The sequence below is a fragment of the Pezoporus wallicus genome, unplaced genomic scaffold, assembly GCF_028554395.1.
Source record: "Pezoporus wallicus isolate ANWC-B61680 ecotype Strahan unplaced genomic scaffold, APGP_CSIRO_Pwel_v1 contig_3952, whole genome shotgun sequence".
Classification (NCBI taxonomy): Eukaryota; Metazoa; Chordata; class Aves; order Psittaciformes; family Psittacidae; genus Pezoporus; species Pezoporus wallicus.
This window is the reverse complement of record NW_026635034.1, coordinates 8,225,370-8,232,608: the sequence shown is the minus strand read 5'-3', so window position 1 is coordinate 8,232,608 and position 7,239 is coordinate 8,225,370.

Here is a 7,239-nt window from a genome sequence, read left to right as displayed (position 1 = left end):
ATCACAGCCAATAACTGGAACGTTTTTGGCTGACAATACCCTACTGTCTGGTATTGGAACATTTGTCTATTCTTATTGTTAGAGTGACATGCTATGTAGAACAATAAGAAAGGTTTTAGAGTTAATAGGGTTAATAGACCTGGCACGGTGTACATAATTCCTTAAGGAAATTCTTCCTTTTCTTAATTCTGAAGTAGTGCTGTTGCATACCTCTTGCCATTTATAAAGCGGTGTCATCTTATTGTTTTCTATGAGAACAAAACTCCAGAACTGCTGGCTTCAAATCCTTTGTCTATTCCTAGCCCATTCAGAGTTTGGGGGGAAACTCAGTACCTGAGTTTTACCTCAGAAAAAGTAAGAGTAACTACTTAACCCAATTCAAAAGTCTTTGCAAAAATTACTTTTTAAAGAAAGAAAAATAAAAACCCCAATATACTAGAAGTGCTGGGTGTTCTATAATAGCATCTGCAGCAGTGCTATGAGCTTGAGTAGGGAAAGAAGCCAAGTAGATACCATCAGAACTTGTGTTTCCTAAAGCTGAGATAGAGATTATTTAAAAAAAAATATCCCTGTATTTTTCTTTTGGGTCATTTTCTACCCCCATGGGGGTCTGCACTCTGCAGGCATTTCCATTACTCTAGAGCTCTACCACCTACTTTCCCAAGGTTTCTAGGAAACTCTGGTTGAAAAAATTTGTGCTGCCACTACCACTTCTGTATCTAGTTCTGTGACTAACAGAGGTCTTCATTCTTCTGGAATATTAATCTACTTCTTTTCATAAGCTTCAACATGAAATTAATATTTGCAAAGGTCAAGTTACAGTATATGGCAAGAAAAACATGCCAAAACCAATTAAAATTACTAGGTCTGCATAGGCAAGTCACACACACCACATATTGCTCACAGGTACTCTGTGTGAAGTCCAATCCAATAAATGTCAGTCCAGTCATTTGCACTAGGAGAGTGCCAGTCATGTAAAAAGAAACAGAAAAACAGATGTTTCATAAGAAACAAACCCAATCCAAATAAACTCAAAACTGATTATACAAAATTCACACTAAACAAATATTGAAATGCATGTGAACTGGATTTGGGATTCTTCAAGTGTGTTATCTACATGTGGGATGTAGTAGCTGATTTGTAAAGCTTGAGGCAAGTAATTTTTAGTGCTTTGTAAGTGTTTTGAAACCTTGTCTCTGCATTTCTGTGAGGTTTAATTTTATTAATTCCTCTGTCTTTTCATATTCTTTGAACTGTGGTTTTCAAAAGGCCAGAATGTCCACAAAAGTATAGTGAAATTAAAGAATTTAATCTATGGGTTGTTTTGTTTGGTTTTATTTAAGTGCTAAGGACTAAAGGTTTGACTTTAGTATGTGTTTTTGAAAAGTTTACACAGACCTGACTTTTTGGGAACTAGGACTAGCTTTAAAATCTACTAAAAGAGCAAGTTATGTAGGTTTAGTGTTTATTGTAAACATTTCATGGTTAAAGCTCTTATCGCTGACAAGAGTGAGCCAGGTTCATCGGTTACCCATGCTTTCCTTCCCTATTGGCAAATGTCTGTATGTGCCACAGTCATAGCTGGAGAATCTAGCACAGGTTAAGAACTACTTGGTTATTAGAGTATTATATACTACTTGAGTGTAAGAGTTTGTAACATGTTAAATAAACATGTATGGAGCCACTTTTTATATAAGCCAAAGATCCTGTAAGAGGCGATGGATTCTGATTTGGTGCTATTTTTAATAGTCCAATTTCATGCAAGTCACAGCCACCTCTGGATAGAGGCATCATAACCAGACCCAGTCTACGGTGCTGCTGGCCACTTCTGGCCTGATGAGAGTTCTTAATAACTGGAATAAAACACAGCTAAGCTGAACAATTTTTTAAGGGCAAGTCAGGTGTGGATTTCATTCTTTTTTTCTTTTAACCAGAATAAATGTAGGAGCCCTAAAGGTTCTGCAACACATAGACCTCAAGCTTGAAATTTTGTACTCATAAAGACTACTGCAGAGCAAGCAGCAGTAAAACTCACCAGATAAATTGTCTCAACTTTGACCAGAGAGACCACCCTTTTCAGTAAAAAGCTAACTTGTGTGCCTAACTCATTTAATTCCTGCTTTTCTGCTGAAAGTGTCGACAAGGGACTCATTCCCACTAGCAACTGGGCTGAAACCACACGTTCACTTCATGTATGCCACAGAACAGATCTGTGATATTACTGATATTCAGACTGTATGAACTGAAGTTGGATATGACCCTATGACCAGGAGGTTAAAGGCTCCAAATCCAATTACTGAAACCAGAGATACCAAGTTCCTTTTGCTTAAAAATGACGTCAGCACTGCTGAAAACAGCAGTGAGCTGTTGTATTCAGCCAGGTACACCAGCAACATGAGGCAAGTTGCTAGGATATGCTCCTTTCAGGCAGCATATTTCATCTCTTCTCCTTTTCCAGACATGGCATTCATCTTTCTTCAGAAAGGAAGCATTGAGTAGTTGAGAAGGGTCCTGTGAACATGGAATAGATAATCCCATCCTTGGCACCAGGCATATGTTCAGGGTTTGAAAATACTGGGTGATTCCCAAGTGAAAAATTGACTACTGTACATCGTTTGTTCATGGGTTATGTACAGCTGACATTTGATATTCAAGATTCATGCTTAACAGGTGGCTGATGTCACCTCTTGCCAGTCTCCTTTTTTCTGGTGCTGCTGTTCTGTCACAGTTGAGAGTGACACACACATGCACACGGGAGAACAGTAGCAGACAAAATGTAAATGCATGGGGCAAGTACATGAACAGTTCTGCCTCTGAGTCATCACTGGTCCCCTTCATCCTTGTTCAAAGGCCCAGTTTATGTACAAGGAAGATCTCAGATACAGGTAAATTCTGTGATACTGGTGAGCAAGGAGGTGTTTTAATGGAGCTAGACTTTGGTTGGCAATATAAGAAGAGTAGAGAGGATTAAATACAGAAAAATGAGAAACAACGCAAGCCAGGAAAATGTTAAATCTTAACAGTAATGGAACCGTTGAACTGATTTTGATTTCTGTGGCAGAGATGTAGAAGAACAAGAGTTCAGACATATTTTATACACAGTTACGACTTTTCTTGAGGATCTGCTATAGGACTCTTCTGTTGTTAAGAATGTTTGAGGTTTGTGGAAGGAAACTTAAGTCCCTAAAATTAACTAATAAATGTGACTTTATGACTCTTATGACTGAGGGGAAATATTGGGAAAAATCGCTGGAGAGCACAGAACTGGATGCAGTACTACAGGTGAGACCTCACCAGTGCCAAGTAGAGAGAAAGAATCACTGCCCTTGACCTGCTGGCAGTGCTCTTCCAAATGCAGCCGGGATGCTGCATTCGGAAAGATGCTCAGCAGGATATTCAGCAAACTTGCTGAGGGTGTACTCTGCTCCATCATCCAGGTCATCAATGAAGCTGTTAGACAGTATTGACCCCAGGGGTCCTTGATTCCTGCTGAACTTTGATCAACTGATCACAAGCTTCTGGGCCTGGTTGTTCAGCCAGTTTTCACTTGACCCACAGTATACTTTGATTTGGAGAGGAACTGGATAAGGGACTAATGGCTTGTGTTACCTCAGAGCTGAAGGTATTCAGAATGCAAAAGCATTTCCCTTTTTTCAGGGAGGGTTCTTTCTTTAACAAGATGACCTCCTCTGAAGACTATAAAATCAACAAATAGTAAATTTCTGAACTCCTCTTAGAAACGTCTAATAACACACATTGCATTGCTGTTGAGCGTGTTCTCTTTGCTGAGAGATGCAACATAAATATCAATAATTATAATTTAACTACTGCTATAAATAGTACTGTATTCAGTTTTGTTTTATAAAATGATTTTAGCCTCTGTGGACACAGGAACATTTTATGTGTGTTTGTGATACCACTGCCCATTATTCTGAGTGAGTTAAGATAGTTTTGTTCCTCCTTGGGTGAAAATCACTTGGCCAGTTTCTTATCTGGAGAAGTCTCACAACAACCTCTACTAGTATATAGTATGAAAAGAAAGAAGGACAAAGGAGCATTATGTAGGGAGATAGGGCACAAAGAGACGAAGGGTAGAAGCCAGAAAGGAGATGTGGTAAAAAGGCAGTATTTAAAAAACCTTTTAGCTAAGGAGGGTGATTTCCTTTCCACCCTGAACAAAGGCAGAAGCAGTAGGCTCAGGATGTCTCATGTACAATCCTTCTCAGAAACAAGCTCATTCTTTGAATGAGTTCAGCTCCACTAGTAGTGTTTATTTCCACTGCCAATAGGCACAACTGTGAACTACATGGACTGCAGGACACTAGAATGTCAAATGTCAGCTGTGACTGTAATGTCAGATGAACTTCTTTAAAACTTACATCTTATTTAAGTGCAAGTCTCAAATATTTTACTGTGTTCAAGTCTTCAGTGTTAATTCTGTTCTTCATATGCATTTCTTCACTTCATGTGCTCTATGATTGAGTAAAATCATTTAGGTTGGAAAAGACCTTTAAGATCATCGAGTCCAACAGTAAACCTGACAATGGCAAGTCCACCACTAAACCATGTCCTTAAGTGCCACACCTACGTATCTTTTAAATTCCTCATGTTCCCAGGAGTTGAGCACGGGCTCTCACAGCAGCAAAATTGCAACAGCAACTGCATACACTGCTTGTCAGAAAGGAATGCTGTGTGATAGGAAAAGCTTTTGTAAGCAAATTAAAGTAAACGCATCTGATATAAAGCTAGAAGACAAAGCTATTTCCTAGGCAAAGCTGGAACTAGGCATTCATTTCCAGAAGAGAAAGGGATAAATTTCATATATCGTGTGCATGTATGTATTTCCCACTGGGACAGATTTCAAGCAAAACAATGTAAAAAAAGATTGTTTTAAAGAGCTAGAAGAGGGTGGAGGCTGGAATAGGAGGTGAACATGTCTGGGCTTGGCTTCTTGGTTTGGGGGTTTAATGTTAGATACAGCCTAGAGACTCCTGGGGATTATGAAAAATTGAATTTTTGTGATGACGGATTTTATGGCATTTCTGAAGTATGAAATGTTCTCAACCATTGCTGCAAGCTCAGGCAAGCTTAACATCACCTCCTCAGCATGATTGGCTATTCCATTATGCAATAGAGAAGCAATAGAATTTGCTTAAGATTTAAAAAGAAAGCTTCATATGCAAGGAGCAATTTACACGGATTTAAATGTCTCTAAAGGAAAGATTTAAATCTGTATAGGAAAATATAGGCACATTTTCTGTATTACCATTTCTAACTCTTCATATATACACTGTTAATCTCAAGAGGAACATGTGCAGCACTTCATTCTAGAGAGGTGTACACAGTAGGTTGGTATTTTAGTTTTTGCCCATGAGGAAAAGTGAAAAGGACACTATTGCCTTCAAAAGGCATTGTGCTGAATTAATGACTTTGGTGATCTTCCAAGTACTGGTGCAACCAGTGAAAGAGAAAAATGTATTTATTTGTTAGATGCCTTCTCTCTGAAGTGTAATTAGAAAAAAATCAAAGGTGCTGGTGTTCACATTTTCATTATCAAGTTAGGTTTTGCACTTGGAGACATAGCAGCTCCTGGGCCCACCTCCGTTTTATTTTGCATGTTGTGTGTGGGGCAGTTTCTTTAGGCAAGGCAGGTTTTAATGAGCAAAGAAACTGTTCATGAGGTCCTCTAGATCCTATGGGTTGCACTGTGTCTATTCAAGCCACTTCCAATGCATCTTGTTTGACTAACCAGTACTAAGTATGGTGATCTACAGGTACAGAGAGCAGAAGTATCGCAGTTGGTAATAGGTTAGTAAGTAAACTGCTGAGCGTGAGTTAAGGGGTCACTGCTGCACTTCATTATAAAGCCCTACTGATGAACGATTAACAAACTTTCTTTCATGCCCGGGACTTTAAACATGTAACAGCCACATAACAGGATCACAGTAAAATCCACACCCCCTTTGCTGTGCAATACCAGCACTGATTAGGTTAGCAATCCCGAACACATTTATCTGAGAGTTTAAAATAGGAAAGACTGTTTTATTAGAGGCACGTGGAGAAATGAATGAGCTGAGCTGGAAACCAGGATGACTAATATTGCCTGCAGATGTTGTGGGATCTGTCTGCAGGCAGCTGGTGATGCCAGATCCCTGGTAGGGCAGGTATCACCCGTAGACATGGCTTTCAGACACATTGAATCCCTGTGAAATAAAGGGAGGGGAGTTGTGGGACTGATTCAGAAACAAGATTGAGAATGTCTTTTTTGCTAATATAAGCAAATTATTTTAGGAGGGGGAGAAAGGGGTTTTCATTTTTAGTATGAAATAAAAATCTTGCACAGGATGATAGAAATTAGAATTAGCATAGAAGGCTCACTGAGAAATGAATCTGTACCTTTTTTTATCTCTCCCTTTCTCTCTCTCTTTTGAACACCTGGCTGATGAAATATGCTTCTTTTACTCTGTATGAACTGTGGGGTTTAAGGATCTTAATTAAAACTAGTGTTTTGATGCTATGGCACAGGCTACTTAATCAATTAGCTGTATTTGCAACACACTTTTAAGGACTAATTACTGCCAATTAATAAGTGGGTTTCTTTTGTTAACTTTCAGAAATGGAGGATGCCAAGAGGAGAGGAGCCTTGTATCAGAGCTCAGCAGGCAGCTTCTGATCCTCTCTCATTCTGATTCAACAAGAGCAAGCAGGTTGGAGTCCTGACGCAGCAGCAGGTTTTGTGTAAAGTAGGGCAGTTACACACATAATAGTTGTTAGGTTTTGCACTTGGAGAAGTGCTGTTTCGTTTTTGTCTGTGGATTTGGCTTTGGGCAGGTTAGATGAGGCAGCCTGTTCCTATTCCCTGGAGCATGTGGTTCAGACCTTTAAGCTTGTGGTCACTTGCGTGTCTGATCTGCTGCAGGATCAGCACTGTGCTAGTGAAGCAGTGGCACAATGCTGACATGCTCATGCTGTTGCCAAAGTGAGCAAACAGGAGGATTCCAGAGAGACTTAAACCATTCCTTGTTCCCTCCACTTAACACTGCTGTTCACCACCTGTAGTGGTGACAGACCACAAGAAGCAGGTTTGACAGGCTCCAGTCACGCTCCGTTTTCCTTTCTGGAAAAAAAAAACACAATAGAATTTCACAGTGCATTAGATCCAAACTGTTGAGCATTGGAGAATGAGGTATTCTTCATTTAGGTACTAATATCAACAGTGCATAATGTCTGATGTGAATG